This window comes from Neltuma alba, unplaced genomic scaffold (assembly GCF_004799145.2).
Source record: "Neltuma alba isolate B1F8T4 unplaced genomic scaffold, ASM479914v2 tig00010421_pilon, whole genome shotgun sequence".
Taxonomy (NCBI): domain Eukaryota; kingdom Viridiplantae; phylum Streptophyta; class Magnoliopsida; order Fabales; family Fabaceae; genus Neltuma; species Neltuma alba.
The window spans coordinates 978,333-1,004,580 of NW_021635323.1; the positions used below are offsets into that span (position 1 = coordinate 978,333).

Below are 26,248 nucleotides of genomic sequence, written 5' to 3' on the forward strand. Positions count from 1 at the left end.
GATTTTAGAGTTATTACAAGCTTATGGTAGAATATTTGCTGCTTGGATATTTGAGAGAAAAGAACCCCAATAAGGAGAGATGAGTGATTCAAACACTTATACCTTGTGAGCAAATCTCTACTGTTCATGTATTTTGAGTCAATTGCACCTTGTATCTGATTACTTGGCATTGTTCATGTTATCATTTTTGTATTCCTAAAAGAGGTTGATCGATTAGCTCTTAAAATCACTTCTAAACATGCTAGTCTCTTTAATTGTAGCTTTACTTTCTTTAGAATGATTCAAGTCTTCATCTAGGAGTACAAAGGTTCAAGTGTGGGGGAGTGATAGAACCTAATCTTTATATGGTTTTCTTAAGTGTTTTCTAATGTTTTACAGCAATTTTACCCTTATTATGCATGCATTTATATCCATTTGATTACATTAAATCATACATTGCATTTTACTGTTTAAGGGGTGAAAAGGGTCATTTTTCTCTTCTCAATTTTAATTGCCTTGATCTCTAATCAGTTGTCTTTATAAAGCTCTTTGTTATGGTTTTCAGGCAATTGGAGAAGGACCCAAGAACCATGATAGAGCATGGAGGGAGCCAAAATGTTACAAGGACCAAAACACAAGAGTTGGGAGTGTTCTGCCTTCCCAGGTCACGACATGGACTCCTAAGGTCGCGATTGGGATGTCTCTTAGTGAAACTACACATTTTGGACCTAAGTCAAGATAAAAGCTCTCTATCTTCCCAGGTCGCGACATGGAACTTATCAGGTCACGACCTGACCCCCCTGAGTCGTGACCTTAAATTCTTGAGGTCGCGACCTGAGTACATTAAGTGAAGCTGTGCATTTTGGAATAGGCTTCTGAGCTTCTATAGCCAAGGGGGGACAACCACAATGAAAGATACTCTTCCATTTTGCAGATTTACACAAGGTTGAGCCACTATCATCTCCTCTGAAGTTTCCATTGATCCTATACCCAAAACTTCCATTTTTCTTCATCTCTTCATTTATTTTCTGCATTACTAGACTGATCAAACCACTCCAACACCCTTCTTCTCCATTTTTCCAACTTCATTTTTAGCTTTAACTATGGTTGTTCATTCTTAAAGCGATTGCGATTGGTTTGAAGGCATGAGAGGCTAAACCCCTTAGCCTCTTGGTGATGGAGAATGAAGCTTGTGCTTGATAACCTAATCGAGGAGTTTTTCTATAGTCTAAATCTTTATTTAATACTGTGTTGAATATTTCTAGATTTAGGAACTTTCTACACTTATATCAAACTTGGTTTATGATTGTAAATCTGGTGTTTAGACTATTCCATTGTATTTGGATTGGATGATGTTACTGTTGATTAATCTATATAATATTTCTGTTTGAATCCTTGTGTTCAGTTTGATTTTCAATGATTATTGTGATTAATTCGCATGCTTGGTATTCTGTCCTTGTTGATTGACATTCAGAGGGCATTTGCATCATCCATTCATCTACACTCTAAGTGGTTTTCAGCAGTGTCTTAAGAGATGTTAATTAACTTTGATTATAGTGAGTTTTCATTAATTAAGATATTGGACCCAAGTGATTACTTGGGGTTTTTTTCAGACTTAGAAGTTTTCTAAAACTACCAATCATTCTAAAGAGTAGTGATAGCTGAGTTTTCATCATCAAGAAACTGTCTAACCATAATTCTCTTTTAATCCAACACATTTCTTCATTTATTTAAAATACTAAAAATGGTTAACTTTCTGCACTTTACATTTGTTGCACTACCTTTAAAACAATTAAAACCCCCTTTTTACTCACTCAAATTTACAATCTTTTTGAAAACCATCTTAGACTAGGATTTCCAATAACAAGATCCTCAAGAAGAATGACTAGTTGCATCCTATACTACATTTTTTCTGGTGCAACTCACTTTCTTGATGATCCAGAAGGTGACAGTCTGGCCTCGATCAATTGCTATGCAGTTTCATGTGTTATTATCTGGTTGAGCTAAATGATGATGATGATGATGATTGTGTAGCTATACTCCTTGCTTTAAGTGCCTTGGCTATTGCATGTTAGAGTGCTACATGTATGAGGTAAAGAAGTTCCTTATTAATAGCAAAAGGTTGGAATGCTTGCAACTGATACATATGATGTTATGGTTAATTATTCTTGCTACTGGGATTTCATTGAAATCTCACCCTCCCAAAGTAATCTAACATTTTAGGGCTTGAATCATCCAAAGAGAAGCTGCAAATTCAAGAGTAATTGTGGTGGTAAACCATGAGAAAACAATTCTATTTTGGTTATGTATAAGTAAGCTTGGTTGGTAATGTAACCCTAAGAAAACCGTCAACTTAAAGCAGCATTTTGACTAAGCTCCTGAATGAATTTAACCATGAAATTTCTCATGGTTAGAGATTACATCTCAATGATAGGTAGCACGCTAAAAATGGACAACTATGTGATTTTTAATGATTTTTCATAGTTAAGGTCTAGAATATAGAAAAAGGGCTTTTACCAAAAGGACAAAGCTGAGTTTTGCAAAAATCTGGGACTTTCTTATAAGAAATTAATTTCTAATATTATTTTTTCTTGAACAAGCATTCAAAGAGCTTTTCAAAAAATTTTGAACCACTCCATTTCAATTTTTCTAGATTAAGTTATGATTTTTCAAAATTGGATCAGAAAACTGGATTTTTACCAAATGAACAGTAAGAATCCAAAAATCAGCGTTTTTATGGAATTTTTGAGCCCAAGACCATCCCATATGATCTGAAATAGTTCTAATTGAACTCTAAGTTGTTCTAGCGGTAAGGTGTAACAAACACATTCCAAATTACCAATGATCTAAGCATAAACATTAATGCTCAACCTCGAGTTCAATTAAAACCTTTTTTCCGTGATTTTTGACATAATTATCTCCTCTTTGTTTCCATCAATCTCATGGCCCATTCTTACACAATTTTTCATGTAGAATCCAAATATCAAATCAGATTTTACAAAATCACACTCCTTCCCCTCCATTTTGTCTTAGCTGAATAAGGGTAGTATAACTTTCAAAAATTCCATTTTTGATTCTAATGATTTTAAACACTTTTTCTTGGTGTTTTCCTACACAAAAACACCTTTTAAACTCATTAGAAATATCAAATTTTAGCAAAACAAACTCCTACACCAAGAACAAAAGGTGGTCGAATTGTATATATAAAATGCCCAACTTGGTTTTCTTCCAAAAATCCATCCGAACATCACTTAAACATAATAATTCTAACTCATTTTCAAGGCTTCTATCCTTCCCTAAATCATGCTTTAGTTGACTAAATTGGACAGCACCATAGCCCTTCAATTTTTAATCCCCTGGTGTTTCTCTCTCGAACTACACGGTGAAAAGTCCTTCTCCTAAGTCAAAAATTCAGTTTGACAGCACCTCCCCTTATAGTTCTCTATTTGGCTGAATTGTTCGAAGTTTGGGGGGTATTTATGGACTATGCTTTTTACTCCTCTCTCTTTCATGAATGGCATGATCTAGTGCCACTTAAGTGGACAAGTGGTAGCCATCATATGCTCCATAATCTCAGATCATGCTAGTGTAAATCTTAAAGAATATTCCATAGATTTTTAGGGTTAATTTCGGCCTAATTCCATTTAAATGATGGGCCATGATTTTTGCATGAATTTTTGGGCTTTCTTGGCCCAATGTGTGGCCCAATTCTTATTTGAAATGGTCCAAGAAGGTGGCCTAACATTAAGATATCAAGTCCAAGCAATAATGAAGTTTATCAGTTACTATTCACTTGTAATTTTCCATAATTATTCTAGGCCTCCAAAATCACATTTTTGCTCATGAAAATCCTATTTTAATATAAGAATGCATTTTAGAAAATTTTAGAATTTGTCTCTACCTTTAACTATTTATTTTAGATTTTCTCCGAATAGGGCTCTATTAGTGGGACTTTTGGAAATAAATTCCCCAAAATTAATTCCTATACTTCCAGGGCCTAAAATCAATTTTACAAATTCAATAAAAAAATTTAGATAATTATTCCATATTTTTCCTAGAATTATTGAGGCCTCTACATATTTAAAATAATTATTTTTTCCCTCAATTTTCACTATTTTTCCCGAAAAACCTCAATTTTCAAGAAATTCTATAAATAGCTATTTTTAATACCATTTTCACCTTTAAGGCCTCCATTGCAATTCCAAAACCTCTAATTTACCTTTTCTTACTATTTTTCAGGAATTTTCCATAATTTTTCTCAAATTTTTCCATTTTGCCCTTCCTAGACTGATAATTTCAAAAATATCAGTCCTGACCCTATCTGGATTTTATATCATGCCTAGCTTTGTTAGCCAATCTACCTTCCATATTGGCCATTGGCTTAATTTTTTATACCCATTGTCAAGGTTAATTTTTGCAGGATGTGACAGTCCCTCTTTCTAAGAGAGTTCAAGCCCAATTTAAGCCCAAAATACATAAGAAAAATAAAAAAGAAGGGATACTTGGTGTCACATCCCGAATTTTGGGCCTAGAAGTACTAGAATTGGTCTGAAACAGGCTAGCTACCATACTTTTTTGGCATAGGTGCCAAAGGTTTCCTAAAAGGGCAAAGGGATTCCCAGAGAGTACATCGTAAAGGGAAAGTTTTCTGGGATTAAAAAAGAGAAGGTTAGAGGCTCTAGTGAAATCTCGAGGCCCAACATTGAGATAAAGAAATAAATGTAGGCCAAAGGTTATGTTGGAGGCCTTAAGGAGGTGAATTATTGGTTAAGCCAAACCAAGGGCAAAATCATAATTTTGCAAAGTTTGGGGCCGGTAAGGGCAAAAATAAAAATTATGCCTGAAAATTCTAAAAAAATCCCAAAAAATAGGAAATTACACGTTAAGCCCTGTATGTGAAGTCTGAGGCTTCAGTATAAGGAGTTGAGGTAATTAAGGGCCAAAGATTGTACTATGAACCTCAATAAGAGGACTTCTGAGGCTAAACCTGAGTAGGGACCTAAAATGCAAATTTAGAAAGTTTCAGTCTGAAAAGGGGCAATGATAGAAAGTAGGACTAAATACTTCAAAAAAATTTCACAAAAACAGGAATAAGGTCCAAAGGCCTGTGTAAGGCTAAAAATGATGAAAATACTCCAAGAAGGAATTTGTGGAATTCCCAGGGTTTTGTCTAATTTTGAATATAAGCGGAAATTGAATTATTTAAAATACAAGAAGGCCTTAGATAATTGGACAAAAATGAGAAAAAAATACTTGAGGAATTATCACAGGTTTTAAAAATAATTTCGTCCTCAAAAAGCGAAGAGGTTGGCTTTAATAGAATTTAGAGCCTATTTATACATTATTCAGGAAAGTCAAAGTAAACTATCTAGATGTTGACTTTTGACTTAAGAAAAATCAGAGAAATTTCCTATGATCAATAAATAGTATTGGTACCTAAAGACAGATTCTTAGAGTTGTGGACTAGTAGAAAGAATTCGGTAAAGTTTACTTCGAAATAAATATTATTAAGGGTAAAGGAGCAAATTTACCTATTGTATCCAAAAGGAGCATCAGGCATCATAATAAAATTTCAGGAGCAAAAATGCCATTCCTGTTAACTCTTATGGATGTTCCTTACTTTTTTATCGTGGGTCCCACATTTTATCCATATAATTTGTACTATAACCAGTAGAAACATGCCATTTCACATTATATTCATCCTATTTGTCATCTTCTCTCCCTTCTCTGTAATTATCTTAGTTTAAAATATTTTTAATTCTTTTTCCTTGAAAAAACATCACCATCTCTCTTTTCTCCCTCTTCCTTTTTCCTCCCTGTGGTCTCTTAAAAAATCTCTCCTCCAGTCACCTCCTCTAGCTCTTTGATGAAAATGATGAAGACAATGATCTAAAATAGACAAAGCCTCCCAGATGCGCTTCTTCCTACCAACTTGTTATGCTCGGTTCAAACTTCCTTCTCTCTCTCTCTCTCTCTCAAACAAAAATGCAAACCTCATTGTCACTTTGCAATCAAAAATTAGAATCTCTTCATTGCTTAAAGAGTTGAAGCATCGTGTTTGCCAAGGTGATTATGCTCAGAAATTTGAAGCCTTAACCTTGTCGATGCTTGAACCTTGCTTTGCTATCTTAACTTGTGATTCTTGGTAGTGCTATATCGTGCTTTTGCTTTGAGATTGATTTAGCTTGGCAGTAGCATTCGCTGGAAAGGTTTAGGGCTAATATTGAGGATTCTCTGTTAATTAAGGCTTAATGGAGAAAAGGGGAAAATTCTTGCCTTCAAGGCTTGGATTCTTCATGCCTAAATCTTTCTTTTCATTCAAACTTTCAATGATGTGGTCATAGTTTTCGTTGGCTTTTACATTTCTGTGAATATTTTCGTTTGAGTTTGAGCAGTAAATGTGTTGATGTTCAGCTATGCAAATCTGTTATAATGCTAGTTTGAAAATTCTTTTTTAGTCTATATAAATATTTCGTAGACTTTCAATGTAAGTATTAATTTTCAACTTTTCAGTTTGCTTTATGTTAGTGACAAAGGAAGAGGACAATGAAAGGGGCTAATGATGATGGTGGCACTGGTAGGATGATGGTGGAAACTAAAAAGGGTTAGTCATGAGGAGGAAGAGAAGGGACAATCATGGCTTGGAAGAGTTTTCATAACTTCTTAAATTTTTTAGTTAGAATCTTATTATTCCACATATACACCCATGTCAGCATCATTTTTCAGTCAAAATGTTCTCTAATGGTTATCGTTAAAGCAATTAACGGCGTAGGCATTATTCCCCTTCACCCTATTATTAATTATTTTAATGGAAGAATAAGGGAAGAGCATCACTTCCTCTTTAGGCATATTATATAATGCCATGTGGACTTACTGGAGGTGAGAAAATAGTGTCAGAATGTTACACCTTACTTCTATTATACCTTAGAGTCCATTTAGAACCATTTCAGACCTCTTTGGATGGCCTTTAGCTCATAAAAACGTAACTAGGATGTTGATTATGGAAATACTATTCATTTGGTAATTCCAGATTTTCTATCCAATTTCAAAAATTTGAAACTAATTTTAGAAAAATTGAAACAGAGTGGTTCTAATTCCTACTAAAATCTCGTTGAATTCTCTTTCAAGGAAAAATAATCTAAAGAACTAATTCAGTGTGAAACATTGCCAAATTTTTACGGAAGTTATTACTGTTCCATTGGTTAAAATCCTTTTCCAGATTTCAAACCTTAATTTTGAAAAATCACCATAAATCATATAGATGTCCAATTTGAACATTCTACCTATTGATTTAAAGCTCAAGACGTGAACCAATAGCATACCAAATTTTGAGAATTTAATTGGTCCAATAACATAGTCAAAAGATAGCTCCAAGTCAATAGCTTAATAGGGTTACAACATCTATGCATACATGGTTATACATTGCCAAAAGTCAACTGGTTTCATGGTTTATACACCATTCATTCATTCATTCCTGAATTTTCTTCTTCTTCTTGGATGGCCCAGCCCCTAGAATGTTAAATTACATTTGGAAGGAATGAGATTTTATTGAAATCCCAATAGCAAGATTAATCAACCAGAACATCAAGCATGCATCAACATTAAGCATTTCAACATTAGCTACCATTAGAGAATAAAATATAAGGAGTATAATAGCCAAGGTAATAAAATGCAAGGAGTAGCTACATTACAATCATCATAGTTCAACCACATAATAGCAGTCATCCATGTATTAATAATTAATGCAATGTCAATATTAAGAGTTAATTAAATCTTGCTATTTTGATCCAATTGCTTCTCAGCTCTTTATTCTTGATCCTTCCCTCCACAAATATCAAATTCTAACATCACATTGCACAAAAAAGGCACAACCACATTACAATTTAAACCACAAGACTCAATGACAAAGCTTAAGTAACCAATTAACCCTTAATTCTTTGAATTTTAGAGAAAACAAGAATTTTGGAGCTTTGTTTTCCTTAACCTAAAAAATATACTCTTATGTCAATCCTACATAATTTTTCATGTAGAATCTAAATATGAACTTGGATTTATAAAAAGAAAATTCTTTCCCCAAGAACCAGTGATGGCCAAATAGGGGGTCTTGAACTCTAAAAATTCTAACTTTAATTCCAATGTTTCTGATGCTTGTTCTTTAAGTTTACCCTATACCATTTTCTATTTTAGACACAATGGAAGCATCAAAACTATGAAAAACACATCGTAGGGTACAAATCTTAGCTTGGCTGAATAGTGCCCATTAACAATCATATCATGAAATCTTTCAAATATCAACACAAAACTACTTGAAACAACCTTGAACCAATGTGTTTTAACTAGATATAACATCAAAACTTCCTTCTCCTAACCCATAATATCAAATCTAAGGTAGTGCAACAATGTTGGGGGTAATCATCTCTCTTAGGGACTACTTTAGTCCTCTGACTATCTTCTCTGTTGTCGACCTCTCATCCTCTTGGTAACAGAGATAACTAGAGTAATGAGAGAGGCGATGATCTTGGTTAGGTATTCATAAAATGGCTCATTATCCTTCTGTTTGAGGGTCAGCAATTTTGCTTCCCTCTCATTCCTAACAAACCTCAGGAAGTACTTCTTATAGAACTACTCCAAAAATACTTCCCATGTCACCCTATTATGAGCTTCCAATATTAGCTCGGTGTTCTTCCACCAACGATAGGCATCCTTCTCAAGCTTACAGATCGTCATTTGGGCTTTCTATTCTGTCAGACAGTCTAACACTTTGAAAATCTTTTCTAGGTGTTAATCCAGTACTCTGTTGCCTGGACATCAAACACTCTATCAAACGATGATAAATTATGCTTGCAAAATCAAGTCATCCATTGTTAGATACTAGCAGGGTCTACTACTGGTGCTAGACAACTGTTTTGATTCATGAACTGCCGAAACTTCTTCCTCTAGCCGTCTCAGGTTGAGGTTAGCCACTGCCATTGTTACCACTGTAACAATCTTAGCATCCCTCTCTTGTTCCTGGCGAACTTGTGTCATGCTTATATCCTCAATTGTCTTCTATTGCTGCTCCAAGTGATTTAAGATCACTTGTAACAGATTTGGAGGGACCCTTGTGTCATTTCTTGAGGGTCTCTTCGGCAAAGCATTTCTTCTACTTCTAACCATTTCAATATCTTGAGGAGAATATAATAAAGGAACAAGAAATAAATATCATGCTTGGATTTATTCATCATAATGTGCATACATTATAAAATATCCATACATCAACCAAAAAAGTAGCAAGGTTTGATATATACAAGATGGATAAGTCATACATAACATCTAAACATCATCAATCTAACCTATTACAATTAATTGCACCAAAATAATCTTACGTCAGTACTATGAGAATTCCTAACTATCTACAAGAAGTGGACAATGATGAAGCCCTCAAGACTCTGGATCCAATCCTCTATATCAGATCTGAGTATCTGGTCCAAATAAAGGATCTCCTGTAGCCAGAAAAGGATATCTGGTAGTACATCATCTGCCATCTGCTGCAGCCAGTCTACGGAGTCCAGATAAGGGTTGCCCAGTCCGTGGGCTTGATATAACCCCCTCATATCCTGGAGGTAATCTAGGTGTACAATCAGATACTTATCCATATCTTTCTTCATGTGATATCCCAAAAACCTCAATCTTACCCTCACTTGATCCCTATTGCAGATCTCAAGCTCAAGTGGGGCTGAGTGATTGAGCTCAAGATATTATTATCTTTTCATCTCATTATCCATGATTTTGTGATACTTTATGGCCCTTTTTAATGATAATTGTGCTTAATTTAGATTTAGAGTCCTTACTTTAAGTTAGTGTCATTTTGAGGATTAAATTGTCATAATTGGTTGTTAATTGGATTCAATTGATTTCTAGGACAATTTATACTTCAATTTGTTGCTTTCTTATTGTAGGACACTAAAGATTGGGGCCAGAATTGAAGAACTCAAGGCAAAAGAAGCAGGAAAGGATCCTCGGCCTAAGTTCGCCGCGGCAAACATCTTACTTCGTCGCGGCGAAAATCATTTGTTGAAGCAAGGCTCTCTGCCATGTTTCGGCGCGGCGAACCTATTATTCACCGCGGGGAACCTCTCGTAGCAGCAATTCTCAGACCCGACCATTTCGGGAAATTTTAACCTACCCATTCCCAACAACTGACCCATACACGCAAGTTTCGGGTTAGAAACCCTATTTTGGGTATGATGAGGTCAGACTATGATTATTCAGCCTCCACTACGTTTTCTATCATCCTCTTCTCTCATCTTCCCCTCAGAAACCCTAATCCTATTTCCATTTCTTCCATCTGCTACTGCCATGGCTGAAGAACAATACCTAGTTAGAGTTGATTCAAGAGTTATAACGAGCTAAGCTTCTCAACTCTTGAATATGGTGGAAGAAGCATGAGTTCAAAGAGCTTTAAAGGGGAGTTAGCTTCATCCATAAGTTCTAGTTCTTTATTTATGAACTTCTAGGTCTTAGGATTTGTAAATTTGGGCTGAACTATTTTGATTATGGTTGTAATCAATTCTGGATGATTATCTTGCGTATTGGATTAGTTAGTGTTGAATTTGAGCTTCAATACATGTGGTTACATGTATGTTTCTATGCAACTCTTCTTCTTGCATGGTATTGTTTGATTGTTGAGTTAATCTAGGCTTGCATTAAACCAAGTGCATTAATTAATATTAATACACACACTAAGTGAGCTTAATAGGATCTTATGAGATGGGTGCCATTGATTAAGATTCTAGACTTAAAGAGTTCTTTAAGGTTTTCCATTTAGAAAACTTGGTGATTTTTACTCCCAAAATTATTTTGAACTATGATTGCTTCCAAGCCATGTTCAAGAGATTACATATCATTAATTTCCACTATATTACCACTATCTTAGAAAAATCCAAAAAAAAAAACATAGTAACTTAGATTTGATTTAATTGTATTTAGTCTTGGCATCTCATAAAATGTTAAAAACCAAAAAAACCCCCTTTTTCATTACTTCTGCATAACACTTAGTCTAACCTAGATAACTAACCAAGGCTCCCAAAAGAGAACGACCCGAGTTTGCATTACTGCATAGCTTGGATAAATTTTTGAGTGAGAACCTCTGAGCGAACGATAAGAAAGGTTCTCTTTCAAGTGGCGCCGTTGCCGGGGAGCCAAGAAATTGGTTCTCTAGGTTAGCTTGTGCTATTTGATTGTGAATTAAACTTTTGAGCTTTTTGGGTAGCATTTAGGGTAGTTTAGTTGCATATTTGTTCATAGTATAGGTTTTCATCTTGCATAGCATCAAAAATTTTGGAAATACAAACAAATATACTGATTTTCTTGATTTTCAGCATCTCTCACGTTGCATCAGTGAAGTCCAGTATCTGATAAGCATTCTGTCAACTTTCACCGCGGCCAACTTTTCGAATTACTGAGGAAATCCTCTCGGGACACTTTCGCCGCGGCCAACCTGTTCTTTCACCGCAGCCAACTCTTTGCAATCAGATATCTAGTCTCCTCTGCCAACTTTCACCACAGCTAACCTCTGTCTTTGCCGCGGCTAACATTTCTGGAAGTTTTAAAACTTACACTTTGCTTCTTTATCTGTGCATACATACTCATACCCACCCATATATACTCATACTCATCCATACACTTGCATACTTAGCCATACACTTGTATTCATCACATTGCATGCTTTTAGTTGACATTGTGTACTCCAAGTCAATTTTGTTTGCTCTTTCTCTTGTGACTTTTATCTTGCATGCCACGGAAAACAAAACTTGTGCCCTATAACCCTGAGATTGAGAGAAGACTCAGAGAGATAAGAAGAGAGAAAAGAATTGAGGGGACAAGTGAGTTGGTGATTGAGCAAGAGAATATTTCTGTGGAATTTAGCCTATCTAGTAGTGAGAGTGAACCTACTGACCAAGAGATAATGGCTGAATTACCCTAAAACCAACCTCATCCTAACCCCAATGCCAACCAAGTAAGGAATGGAGGCAATGGAGGGAATGGAGAACAAGAGAGAGTAGGAGAAAATAATGGAAACCCTAGGAGAAGAACAATTAGAGAAGCCACAACTTCTGATGTACATTTTGATCCTTTTACTGCGGCTTGTCCAAATTTTGAAGTTAACGTTGAGATTAAAGGTTTATTGATTAACTCTCTTCCTAAATTTCATGGCTTGACAGGAGAAGACCCATACCTCCATCTGCAATCTCTCTCCATGATTTGTCAAAGTATGAAGCCTGTGGGAGCATTATTGGACCAAGTGCTATGGAAGGTTTTTCATCTATCCTTGGAAGGCAAAGCTAGGGAATGGTACATGAGCCTTCCAAGACATGTAGCTGATGCATACCACAGTTGGGGGAACTTAAGGAAGGCATTTTTAGAGAAATACTTTCTGGCTTCTCGTACTTCATCAATGAGGAAGGAGATTTATTCTGCCAAGCAAGACTACGATGAATCCCTTTATGATTACTGGAATAGATTCCAGGACCTACTCTCAAGATGCCCACACCATCAAATTCCTGATGAACAGCTGGTCCAATATTTTTATGATGGATTGAAGAACCAAGAGAAGGGTATGCTAGACACTGCATCAGGAGGATCTTTAATAGACTCTACTACTAAAGAAGCCTGGGATTTAATCAAGAAGATGGCCCTGAATCATCAACAGTTCAGTGCAAGAGATACTAGGGCGGTTAATGAATTGGGTACCTCTTCAATGCATAGTAGGAGAATGGACGCTTTGGAATCAAAAGTAGATTCTCTGGGAAGCCAAGTGACATCTCAATTGTCTTTGATCACTGCTGAATTGAAGAATATGAGTATGCATCGCCCATCTGCTCCTACGGACATTACAGCGCCTAGTTGTGAAACATGTGGATCAGTCATTCATATTTCTAGCGTTTGTCCAGGCCGCTATGAGGAAGTGTCTGCAGTTTTTCAAGGACGTCCAAATCAAAAGTGGGATCCCTACTCTAACACTTACAATGAGGGATGGAAATCAAACCCTCGATTGGGCTAGAGGAATGATGATAGTAGACCTCCAAACAGATTTCAGAAGAGTGGAGGAGCTGGTCCATCTTCAAACCAGTTCCAAAACCAGTCTCAAGCCTTGGCGGTCCCACCTAAGGATGAAACAAATCAACTCCTACAAAATATGATGGCTTTAATGAAGGAAGAAAGGGCTGCCAACGCTACTCAGTTCAACTCCTTAGCTTCACTAATTCAACAAGACTCATCCAAGAATGATGCTAGATTTAGTGCTTTGGAAAAGAGAATGGAGCAATGGGAGACTAAATCTGAAAACATTAATTCCTATGTGACTCAGTTATCTAACAACATGAGTGAGCAACAAGCAAGGAGCAGTGGCACAATCCCCTCCAACACGGTTATCAATCCTAAGGGCTTGAACGCTATCACCCTTAGGAGTGGGAAGCAAGTGAAATTCACAGAAGAGGAGGATGAAGTTATAGAGGAGGAGATCTTGTGTGATGAGCTACCACAAGCACATTCAAAAGAGAAGCAGTCTGAAGGCTCCAAGGAGAATAGGCTAAAGCTGAAAGAAGCCTCAAAAGAACATGATGGCAAGGGGATAACTGTGAAATCTGAGCCAAGCAATCATGGAGCCTCAAGCAAGGAAGGTAAGGAGGTAAACATCAATGAACTACCTTTCCCTAATGCTTATTTGAAAAATGTGAAAATGGGTAAGGAGAGGCAAGATCATGAGTTGCTTGAGACATTTAGGAAAGTAGAAGTGAATATACCCTTGCTTGACCTGATTAAAAAGATTCCTAAGTATGCTAAGGTCTTAAAAGAATTATGTACTCAAAAGAGGAGATTTAAACCTAATGAAAGAGTCCAATTACCCTCTAATGTGTCTTCTTTGTTTAAACCCCAAATCCCTGTAAAGTGTCAAGACCCTGGATCTTTCACTATCCCTTGCACTATAGGAAAGGTTACTATAGGGGGAGCCTTGTTAGATCTAGGTGCAGCCATTAATGTCATGCCTAAGTCCGTTTACACCTCTCTAGGAGTCAAGACTCTTAAGTCTACCACTGTTGTGCTCCAACTAGCTGATAGGACTATTAGGTATCCTGAGGGCATTATTGAAGATATTTTAGTCCAAGTTAAGGGATTGGTGTTTCCTGCTGATTTTTATGTGCTTGACATATCTTCTGAACGTGTGAATGATGCTACACTCATCCTTGGTCGACCTTTCTTAAGGACTGCTAATACCATAATTAGCATGAAAGAGGGCACCATAACTATGGAGGTGGGTGATAGTAAAGTTTCTTTTAACATGTATGAAGCAATGAAACATCCTTATGAGGACTATTCACTTTTAGGGGTTAACATGATAGACATTGCTGTTGAGGATGCATGTACTGAAGTTGAATTGAATAACGACTCTTTCTATTCTGATAATTACACTGATGAATCTAATGATGAGGATGAATCCATTTCTTCTTTTTCATCTCTTTATTCTACACCTTCTTCTTGCTCATGTGGTGGACAAGTTACATGCCTCGATTGCACTGTGTTTAATTGTATGCTTTCCATTCCACATGCATTTTCTGTTTCCTCCCTTGACTCCAAAGTAGACTTTGATTCCTCTATTATCAATGATAATTCCCTTGGGGAAAGGTTTTCTGTTGCTATTTCAGATCTGGAGGAAGAAGTTATGGAGAAGTATCTCTCCAAGGCGATTGCTGTAGATCAACTAGAAGTTGGTTCAACGCTTAGAGAGGAAGCTATCTGCAAGGTTGAGGAACTCTCACTGGTTGAAGGAAAGGGGAGTAATCTTTTCTCTCTTGAACTTCATAAACTGATTCCCTCTATTGTGCAACCACCCACTCTTGAGTTGAAACCCCTACCCCCTACTGTGAAATATGCTTTTCTAGAGTCTAATGAGCGATTACCGGTCATTATAGCTAACTCCCTGTCTAAGGTTGAGGAAGAAAGACTCCTTACTGTTTTGAGAGAGCATAAGAGGGCTATTGGGTGGACTTTAGCGGACATTCCTGGAATTAGTCCAGCCATTTGCACACATAGAATATTGCTTAGTGAAGGTTCAAAATCAGTGAGACAACCCCAGAGAAGACTAAACCCCCTGATTCTTGATGTGGTTAAGAAGGAAATTACCAAACTTCTAAGTGCTGGGATCATCTATCCCATATCTGATAGTGAGTAGGTTAGTCCAATACATGTAGTGCCTAAAAAGAGTGGGGTTACTGTTGTTAGAAATGATAGGGATGAGCTTATTCCTATAAGAGTGCAGAATTCCTGGCGTGTGTGCATAGATTATAGAAAACTCAATGATGCCACACGAAAAGATCATTTCCCTCTTCCTTTCATAGACCAGATGCTTGAGAGGCTTGCAGGCAAATCTCATTACTATTTCCTAGATGGTTTCTCTGGGTACTTTAAAGTACCTATTGCACCGGAGGACCAAGATAAAACCACTTTCACATTGTTAGAATCAATCTCACCCAAGAGGGGGGTGAATTGGGTGAGTTACAAAAACTTAAAAATTAAAACGAGATAGTATTGAAAAACAAAGAGTCAGAGTCAGGAGAGATTTCGCCGAAGAGGGAAGACACAAGATTTATACTGGTTCGGTCTTAACCACTTGACCTACGTCCAGTCCTCAGAACACTTCTGAGTATTTCACTATCTTCCAAGATTGACAGGGCTCTTGGTGCCTCGGTATAGTAATTGAATCGTGAAAGAGAGCCTTTTCTTGTCGTTCGCTTAGAGGTTCTCGCTCAAAAATTATCCAAGCTATGCAGTAGTGCAAACTCAGGTCGTTCTCTTTTGGGAGCCTAAATTAGATGTCTAAGTTAGATTAATGCTATGCAGAGTAATGAAAAAGGGGTTTTTGGTGTTTTCATCCATTGATGAAATGCTAAAACTAAATGCAATTAATTCAAATCTAAGTGACTATGTTTTTGGATTTTTTCTAGATAGTAGTAATGAAGTGAAATTAATGATATGTAATCTCTTGAATATAGCTTTGAAGCAGTCATAGTTCAAAATAAGTATGGGAGTAGAAATCACCAAGTTTTCTAAATGAAAAACCTTAAAGAACTCTTTAAGTCTAGGATCTTAATCAATGGTACCCATTTCATAAGATCCTATTAAGCTCACTTAGTGTGTGTATTAAGATTAATTAATGCACTTGGTTAAATGCAAGCCCAGATTAACTCAACAATCACACATTACCATGCAAGACAGAGAGTATCAAAAGAGTTGCATAAAAACATACATGTAACCACATGTATTGAAGCTCAAATTCAACACTAATAACCCCATACACAAGACAATCATCCAGAATTGATTACAACCATAATCAAAATAGTTCAGCCCAAATTTACAAATCCTAAGACCTAGAAATTCATAAACAAAGAACTAGAACTTATAGATGAAGCTAACTCCCCTTTGAAGCTTTGTGAACTCATGCTTCTTCCACCATATTCAAGAGTTGAGAAGCTTAGCTAGTCATAACTCTTGAATCAATTCCAACCAGATATTGTTCTTCAGCCATGGTAGCAGCAGATGGAAGAGATGGAAATGGGATTAGGGTTTCTGAGGTGGAAATGAGAGAAGAGGATGAAAGATACGTAGGTGGTGGCTGAATGATGGTCCTCTCATGTCATCATACCCAAAATAGGGTTTCTAACCCGAAACTTACGTGCATGGGTCGGTTTTTGGGGATGGGTAGGTCAAAATTTCCCGAAATGGTCGGGTCTGAGATTTGCTGCTCCGAGGGGTTCGCCGCGGCGAAGAATATGTTCGCCGTGGCGAAACATGGCAGAGACCTGTCTTCACGGAAGGGTTTTCGCCGCGGCGAAGTGATATGTTGGCCGCGGCGAACTTAGGCAGAGGATCTTCTCTTGCTTCTTTTGCCTTGGTTTCTTCAATTCTGGCCCCAAATCTTTAGTGTCCTACAATAAAAAGTAACAAATTGAAGTATCAATTGTCCTAGAAGTTAATTGAATCCAATTAACAACCAATTATGACAATTTAATCCTCAAAATGACACTAACTCAAAGTAAGAACCATAAATCTCAGTTAAGCACAATTTTCACTTAAAAGGACCAGAAAGTATGACAAAATCATGGATAATGATATGAAAAGAAACTAATATTTTGAGCTCAATCAAATTCCCCCACACTTAGACCTTTGTACTCCTGAACAAAGCGCGAGAATAATTCAAAGTGACACTAGAACAAAGAGAAATACTACCATGCTTAAAGATGAAAGTAGAAGATTAGTAAGAAATTCTCACGGAGTTGACATCAGTAAACAAGGACATGCTAAGAAAATGAGCACAAAGGGAAATTAACTTAAAAGATTGATTAAGAAAGATCCATCTCACGGATAAGTGTTTCACTCTTAACTCACTTGTCTTTAGGGTTATTTCACTCCAAGTCTACTCAATCCAATTTCTACCATAGGCTTGTAATAATTCTACCTCTCCACCATGGGAAACAACTTTGCAAATCAAGAGGACTTTTAAGGGTCAAAATTTTGAATGGAGGTCAGTCGGAATGAATGAAATGAGAATGAAAATGAAAATGAAAATGAGTATGAACATACAAATTATTAAGACAAAATTAGTCTAAATAAAAACTGGAAGAGAAGTTACTTATTTTTAATATTTATATCTTTTTTTTTTTTTCGGCTGAGCAACTTCTCTCTTTTCTCTCTCTTTCTTCTTCTTCTTCTTCTTCTTCTTTTTTTTTTTTTTTTAATGTTATGTTGCATGCATGTACTCAAGATGAAGGCTCAAAAAGGGTTTGCAAAGGTAAACTGATTGGGTTTGTGTTTGGGAAATATGGGTATGAAATCGAATGCCTCTATCATTTTTACAAAAATTGATTCGCTAAGCTTCGATTAAGAATGAAAACAAGTTCTAGAGAAATATGAAATAAGCAGATTCACTCAATTCAATAACTTAAGGTCCAAAAATCCTTCCAACAAGGCTTAAATCTCAATTAGTCAATCTCAAAAGTTAACAACCACATAGTCATAATTTCAAAGCACATCATCATTTACTGTCTGTCAAAAACATGAGAATAACTAGCCTAAGTTCATCCCTCATTTAAAAGCATGAAAAATTTTCTAAAAGCACTAGTACAATTTGAACTTTTCTACTAATTTAAAAAGGGTGCAGGAGTATGAAGATTCTAAGCTGGGAAAAATTTTTGAAGACCAGCTGAGATTGCAAGGAATTTATTAAATTTTTTTTTTTTTTTAGGGTTCGCCGCGGCGAAACAAGGGGGTCGCCGCGGCGAAACATGCCCGAATGGCTTATTAGTCGTGAAAGAGGAGGCTTCGCCGCGGCGAAACAAGAAGTTGGCCGCGGCGAAACATGGTAGAAAGCGAAAATTCCTGTGCAATTTCAACTCTTCAGCAACTAAACTCAAAATATTCACAATTAAACCAATCTATCAGTTCAAAAACACCTCAAAATCATCTAAATGTATGGATGCACGAGAAGCATTTGCTAAAATCCACAATATAGACCTCCCCCACACTTAAACACAACATTGTCCTCAATTTGTGAACAAGGGACAGCAAAGAATGCAAGGAGGATCAGAAGTGAAAATAGAACAAAGATTAAAGCAAACTAATCAGAAATCATCCAAGTGAACAAGCGTAAAAACCAATGAGGCACCATAAAGTGTAAGAAACAATCCAGCCTCAAAACAACACATGAAACAAAAGAGCAAACGAAAACAACAGAAAACCACAAAAACAGAAAACTAAGACTGAAGCTCAGGGTCAGCTGCTCCAGATCCTGACGGTCCTACACCCGACGTGCCTGCTCCGTCCATACCCATATGGTGCTGTGGCTCCTCCTCCTCAGCCGGTAAAGCGAAGTTCAAACGATCCGCAAGCAAAGCATCAAAACGGCGGCGGTAGCGACGTTCTCGCTCATAGAGGGCATCACGATCCTTCTGCCGCTTTATCTCTCGAATGAGTGTAACGCGAATCTGATGAACTTCCTCAGATAGCTCGTCAATATCATCGGCAAGCGTGTCTAAGGTGACGGGCTGGGGGGTTCGGGAACATCAGGGCCTTCCTCGGCTGGATCAGTGGCGGCCTGGCCTGCACTAACATCGTATACGGGGTGGACAGGTGGGTGGGGTGCAATGGTGGGCAGTTTAAGGCGCTCAAACCGGAATAGAGGGGCAGGCTCAAAGTAGCTGTCATCATCAAATGTAGGAACTCCGCACTTGCGGAAAAGGTCAGAAACAAGATGGGGAAAGACAATGCTATTGGTGATTTTTTTGGTATTGACGGAAGAATGGAGGGCGGATTGAATGATTTCAGCTACATCAAAGGATTTGCCGGTCATGAGGAGAAAAACAATAAGAGCTTGGTGTTTGGGGAGGTTCTGGAGGTGGGAAGTAGGTAGGATGTTATTGCAGACTAAGTGTAGCCATGGCTTTGCCTCAGGCCGAAAATCAGAACGTTTTAAGTACAGTTCAGCAGTGCGGGGACGATGCCAAGTGGCACCATCCCGGCATAGGGTCTGGACAATCTCATCATAAGGATAATTATCGCGATAATGAGAGTACTGAGAATTACGGACTACAGGAAGCCGGTAGTGGTCTCTTATATTATAAATAGTGAAAGTGTAGTTCACCTGCTTGCCCCGGAAGGGAATGGATAGCATGCCATTAAGGCGGGCGTAGGTATAGAAGTGGCGGACAAAGACATCATTACCATTGGCTCGTGGGCGAGCCAATTCAAGCATTTGGGATTCTTGGAGTCTTTGGACAAAGGGATGGTCGGATGGTTCAAGGGGAAAGGCTCTCTCCCTAAGGAGGGGGCGCTTGTCCACTACCCTATAGATGGAATCATAGGTTATGGGTCCCTCAGAGTCAGACTCAGACTCAGACACGGGTAAAGGTTCAGGGTTTGGGTTTTTGGTGCGAGGCATATCCTGAAGCAACAAACAAAAGAACACCAATCACAACAAAAAGACCTACAACCTAAACAACACAGAAATGAACAAAATTAAAACCTAACAGTGGCAAATGGTTAGTTAATGATTCATAGGTTTTCAGAGGACTAAAATTTTCAAAATTAAGCAAATACAGTAATTAAAAAGACAATGCACTATGAATCATTAGTAACCTACAGGCCACGCAACTACACTAACCACAAACTAATCCAATAGCAAAAACCAAACAAATAACCTAATAAACCACTAAACTAAACTAAACTAAAGGAAAGAACAAGGGAGGAGAAAGAACATACCAAGAAAGAGAGAACGAACACGGATGCGCGGCTGGAGCAAGGAATAAAGGGAACTGAAAAAAGGAAGAAGGGAGAGGAGAAGAGATGGGGAAGAACACTGATGCGCGGCTGGCGGCTCGATAATAGAACACACACACGAGGCACAGGCGAAGCAGAAATCGAAGAGGAAGAAGAGCAGGGGGAAGGGAGAGGAAAATGAGGGGCCGACTGATTGAGAGAGGGGGGCGACGGTTTTGAAATTAGAGGGGAATAATAGGGGTTTAATTGAGTGGGGATGGGAAAAGACGAAAAGGGGTTCATGGAAGAGGGGTGGGCGGTTCAGATAAGGGGCAGAAAGGGAAAAACACGCGGAAATAAGAGCCAGAAAACGAAACGCCTCAACGCAGAAACGGCACGTTCGCCGCGGCGAAACATGCCCGAGAAGAAACACAACGGAAGAAAGACGTTTCGCCGCGGCCAAACATAAGTTCGCCGCGGCGAAACAGTCCCGAGAGGAAACACACAGGGACGGACGAACTTCGCTGCGGCGAAAGTAAAAGTTTGCCGCGGCGAAACACCACAGAACGCACAGAGTAAACAAAACACTTAAACCCAAATAAACACAACAACCAACAACAGACAAGGCTGGATATTTCAAAAACTTTAGAAAATGCCTCAAAAGAGATCAAGAGGTGTTCAACAAATCCATGAATAGGCAGTATACCACAGATAAAATTCCTCAATCAAATTGAATCATATAATTCACTTAAAAACACCAATTCATCAGGCATGAAACAAGATAGGAGAGAGATCAAAAACTACCAGGGGAGTCTTATTGAAATTAGCTATAACTACTCTACTTTCCTACTGAAGGGAGTTTCTCCCCCACACTCATTCAACATACAACACATGCAACATAACAAGATTAACAATTAAGCAAAAGCATGTAAATGAGTGAAGGAAAGAAACTACCAGGGAGCTAAGGGGGTTTCTGGTTCTCATGGTAGAGCTTCAACTGATGGCCATTAACTTTAAGGTTTGCTCCAGTTTTCTCATCGAGAAGCTCCACCATTCCAAAATTATGCACCTTTGTGACTGTGTAAGGCCCATCCCAACGGGTGTTGAACTTTCCTTGCTTAAATTTGAATCTGGCCTTAAACATCAGCACTTTGTCTCCCACCTTGAAGTTCTTCCGTAGGAGACCCTTATCATGCACCAATTTTGTCTTCTCCTTGTAAAGTCTAGCGCTCTCATAAGCCTCCAATCTCAGTTCCTCAAGTTCTTGCAGCTGCAACTTCCTCTCCACCCCAGAAGATTGCAAATCCATGTTGCATTGTTTGACTGCCCAATATGCCTTATGCTCCAACTCTACTGGTAGATGGCATGCTTTGCCAAAGACTAAACGATAAGGAGACATTCCAATTGGCGACTTATAGGCAGTTCTGTAGGCCCACAATGCTTCCTCTAATCTTAGGCTCCAATCTTTCTTGGATGGTTTGACTATCTTCTCCAGCACTTGTTTCACTTCTCGATTGGACACTTCAGCTTGGCCATTGGTTTGGGGGTGATATGCAGTGGAGACTTTGTGGGTGACACCAAATTTAGAAAACAAGTTATCTACCACTTTATTACAAAAATGGGTACCTCTATCACTAACCACAGCCCTTGGAATCCCAAACCTACAGAAAATGTTGGACTTAAGAAACTTAGAAACCGCTTGGGCATCATCTTTTCTAGTAGGTACAGCCTCTATCCATTTGGAAACATAATCAACAGCCAGAAGAATGTATATAAAACCAAAGGACGAAGGAAAGGGACCCATGAAATCAATCCCCCAAACATCAAAAATTTCGCAAAACAGTAAAGGTTGTTGAGGCATTTCATGTCTTTTACCTAACCCCCCAAAACGTTGACATTTGTCACAGGACCGACAAAAATCATAAGAATCTTTAAAAAGGGTTGGCCAGTAAAAACCAGAATCTAGAATTTTCCTAGATGTTCTCCTTGCACTGAAATGACCACCACAAACCATTGAATGGCAAGCTGTAATGACAGACTCAAACTCTTCACTAGGCACACACTTTCTGATAACTTGGTCACTACATATCCGCCATAAGTGAGGGGCATCCCAGATGTAGTGCCTCGATTCGCTTTGAAGTTTTTGTGCCTGAAATTTAGACATGAAAGGGGGGGTGAGTCCGGTTATAAGATAATTAACAATATGCGCATACCAAGGCTCTTTAACAGCTAGAGCACATAATACTGAATCAGGAAAGGAATCACAGGTGAGTTCAGAAGAGTCTACTCCCCGTGTATCATCAGGTAGCCTACTTAAGTGATCGGCTACATGGTTCTCAGCCCCGGCTCTATCCTTGATTTCAATGTCAAATTCCTGAAGAAGTAATGTCCACCTAATCAATCGTGGCTTCGATTGTGGTTTCTTAAGAAGATAGCGAACAGCTGCATGATCAGTAAAAACAGTCACATGAGAATTTAACAAGTAAGGTCTAAACTTCTCTAAAGCGAAAACAACTGCAAATAGCTCTTTTTCTGTTGTGGTATAGTTGACTTGAGCTGCATCCAGTGTTTTCGAAGCATAGGCAATGACTCTTGAGAGTTTCTCCTCCCTCTGGCCTAACATAGCTCCTACAGCAAAATTAGAAGCGTCACATGAAATTTCAAAGGGCATGGTCCAGTTGGGTGCAACAAGAATAGGAGGAGAAATGAGTTTAGATTTCAATTCACCAAAGGCAACTTTACAAGAATCATCGAAATCAAATTTCACATCTTTTTGTAAAAGCTTTGAGAGAGGTAAAGCAATCTTGCTAAAATCTTTTATAAACCGCCTATAGAATCCCGCATGACCCAAAAATGATCTAATATCTTTAACACAGGCAGGATAAGGCAAAGAAGATATAACCTCAATCTTAGCTTTATCAACTTCAATTCCCTTTTTAGAAATCAAATGTCCTAGAACTATCCCCTCATTGACCATAAAATGGCACTTTTCAAAGTTCAAAATCAAATTCTTTTCAATGCATCTTTTCAAAACCTTTTCAAGACTAGCAAGACAATCATCAAAAGAACCACCATAAACAGTAAAATCATCCATAAAGACTTCCATACATTCCTCTAAAAATTCACAGAATATAGCCATCATACAACGTTGGAAAGTCCCTGGAGCATTACATAACCCAAAAGGCATCCTACGATAGGCGAAGGTACCAAAAGGGCATGTAAAAGTGGTTTTATCTTGGTCCTCCGGTGCAATAGGTACTTGAAAGTACCCAGAGAAACCATCTAGAAAACAGTAATGAGATTTGCCTGCAAGTCTCTCAAGCATCTGGTCTATGAAAGGAAGAGGGAAATGATCTTTCCGTGTGGCATCATTGAGTTTTCTATAATCTATGCACACACGCCAGGAATTCTGCACTCTTGTAGGAATAAGCTCATCCCTATCATTTCTAATAACAGTAACCCCACTCTTTTTAGGCACTACATGTATTGGACTAACCCACTCACTATCAGATATGGGATAGATGATCCCAGCACTTAGAAGTTTGGTAATTTCCTTTTTAACCACATCAAGAATCAGGGGGTTTAGTCTTCTCTGGGGTTGTATCACTGATTTTGAACCTTCACTAAGCAAGATTCTATGTGTGCAAATGGCTGGACTAATTCCAGGAATGTCCGCTAAAGTCCACCCAATAGCCCTCTTATGCTCTCTCAAAACAGTAAGGAGTCTTTCTTCCTCAACCTTAGATAGGGAGTTAGCTATAATGACCGGTAATCGCTCATCAGACTCTAGAAAAGCATATTTCACAGTAGGGGGCAGGGGTTTCAACTCAAGAGTAGGTGGTTGCACAATAGATGGAATCAAATTATGAAGTTCAAGAGAGAAAAGATTACTCCCCTTTCCTTCAATCAGTGAAAATTCCTCAACCTTGCAGATAGCTTCCTCTCCAAGCGTTGAACCAACTTGTAGTTGATCTACAGCAACTGCCTTAGAGGGAATCTCTTCCATGACTTCGTCCTCCATATCTGAAATAGCAACAGAAAACCTTTCCCCAAGGGAATTATCGCTGACAATAGAGGGATCAAAGTCTAAATTGGGGTCAAGGGAGGAAATAGAGAATGCATGTGGGAGGGAGAGCATACAATTAAACACAGTGCAATCAAGGCATGTATCTTTATCACCACATGAGCAAGAAGAAGGTGTAGAGTAAAGGGATGAAAAAGAAGAAATAGTGTCATCCTCATCATCAGAAATAACTGAATAAAGTTCAGAACTAGAGGAATCATCTAGCAATTCAAACTCAGAACAGACATCATCAACAGCAACATCAATCATATTTACACCCAAGAGAGAATAGTCTTCATAGCCTCATTGCTTCATACATGTTAAAACAAACCTTATGATCTCCTACTTCCATAGTGATGGTACCTTCTTTCATGCTAATCATAGTGTTAGCAGTCCTCAAGAAGGGTCTACCAAGAATCAGTGTGGTGTCATGGACAAGCTCAGAGGACATATCAAGTACATAAAAATCAGCAGGAAAGACCAAATCCTTAACTTGAACCAAAATATCCTCTATGATGCCTTCCGGATACCTAATACTTCTATCAGCCAACTGGAGTACTACAGTGGTAGACTTAAGCGTCTTGACTCCTAGTGAAGTGTATACAGACTTAGGCATCACATTAATAGCTGCTCCTAGATCTAGTAAGGCTCCCCTTATAGAAACTTTTCCTATTGTGCAAGGGATGGTGAAGGATCCAGGGTCCTGGCATTTCACAGGGATTTGAGGCTTAAACAGGGCAGACACATTGGAGCTCACTTGGACTCTTTCATTTGGTCTAAACTTTCTCTTATGGGTACATAGGTCTTTAAGGTATTTAGCATAAGCAGGCACTCTCTTAACAAGATCAAGCAAAGGAATATTAACTTCCACTCTACTGAACAAATCAATAACATCTTTTTCAAATTTAGTTTCAGTCTTTCTTTTGCTTATCAAGTATGAATTAGGAAAAGGAAGGTCTTTGAGATTTACCTCTTTATCATTCAGCTTACCCGCTCCATGCTTAGATGACCCATCATGCTCCTTTGATGCTGCTTCCTCATAATTACTCTCAGATTTTGCTCCTTTGCTACTTAGAAGAGTTGACTTCTTTTCATCTAGCAATTCTCTCTCTTTTGCACTCTCAGAATTCTTAACTCTTGAATGTTTAGGAAGAGGCTTATCACACTCAATCTCCTCATCAACTGATTCCTCTTCCTCTTCACTGAATCTTACTTGCTTCCCACTTCGTAGCGTGATTGCATTCAAACCCTTTGGGTTTATGACGGTATTGGAAGGAATGGTGCCACTGCTTCTAGCTTGTTGCTCACTCATGTTATTGGATAACTGAGTTACATAGGAGTTCATGTTCTCAGATTTAGTCTCCCATTGCTCCATTCTCTTTTCCAAAGCACTAAATCTAGCATCATTCTTGGATGAATCTTGTTGAATTAGTGAAGCTAAGGAGTTGAACTGAGTAGCGTTGGCAGCCCTTTCTTCCTTCATTAAAGCCATCATATTCTGTAGAAGTTGATTCGTTTCATCCTTAGGTGGGACCGCAAGGGCTTGAGACTGGTTTTGGAACTGGTTTGAAGATGGACCAGCTCCTCCACTCTTCTGAAATCTATTTGGAGGTCTACTATCATCATTCCTCCAGCCCAATCGAGGGTTTGATTTCCATCCCTCATTGTAAGTGTTGGAGTAGGGGTCCCATTTTTGATTTGGGCGACCTTGGAAGACTGCAGACACTTCCTCATAACGGCCCGGACAAACGCTAGATATATGCATGACTGATCCACATGTGTCACAACTAGGCGCTGTAATGTCCATAGGAGTGGATGGGCGATGCACACTCATATTCTTCAATTCAGCAGTGATCAAAGATAGTTGAGATGTCACTTGGCTTCCCAAAGAATCTACCTTTGATTCCAAAGCGTCCA

The 26,248-nt window shown here is 38.2% G+C and overlaps 1 pseudogene; it reads right to left on the reverse strand.

The window, feature by feature from the left end:
* LOC114756522 (uncharacterized) overlaps window positions 1-26,248 on the reverse strand; it is a 161,754-nt pseudogene that overhangs the window by 98,867 nt on the left and 36,639 nt on the right.